A 693-nucleotide genomic window follows, 5' to 3' on the forward strand; every position below is an offset into this window, starting at 1 on the left:
AGTAACATTATTCCTACTACAAACTTAGTCTCTCTTAGTATTAATATTCACAGTCTTGTTGAATACGACCGGACAAAGACTCTGTAATGTTTTTGGCTGTTTACTTCATGTGGTCTTTGGACTCAGGGGCATCTATGTAAGACTTCCGACAGCACACACCTATACATCCTGCTGACAACCACAAAGACTGCTGCACTGAGAACAACACCTAGTAACAAAAAGTATGGCGGTCAAAAGTGGTCTGAGAGTAATGACTGCTTCAGTTATTTTTCTTCTGTTCACCTTTGTGCCAGTGTCATGAAATATTAAATGTCCCTTTTCTACAACTTTCAGGGGGCAGGATTAATTGTTAGCTGTTAGTTAGTTAGTTACTTTTCCAGTCCACTGTAGCTACATAGCAGTGGCGTACTGACTAACAGCTAGCACTAGCAGATATAATATTACTCACTCGTTAGTTATCCTTGTAGCATTAAAACACCACAATTTAGAATTTGTTCTCATTGAAAGGGGGCACCAGTCCTCTGGGAGGACAACAATTAATTACAATATTGATAAATTTATCAATCTCATATTGGAAGCCATGACTTCTCAGTTCAATGGATCTCCAGTCCCTACGTCAAAAGAATACAACAGGACAACAACTGGGTGTAAATACAGGAGTTTATTAACTAAACTACTATCTACAGAGTAAAT

The sequence above is a fragment of the Seriola lalandi genome, unplaced genomic scaffold (genome assembly GCF_002814215.2).
Source record: "Seriola lalandi dorsalis isolate HSWRI2012SDOR001 ecotype SW California unplaced genomic scaffold, Sedor1 jcf7180002054979, whole genome shotgun sequence".
NCBI classification, from domain to species: domain Eukaryota; kingdom Metazoa; phylum Chordata; class Actinopteri; order Carangiformes; family Carangidae; genus Seriola; species Seriola lalandi.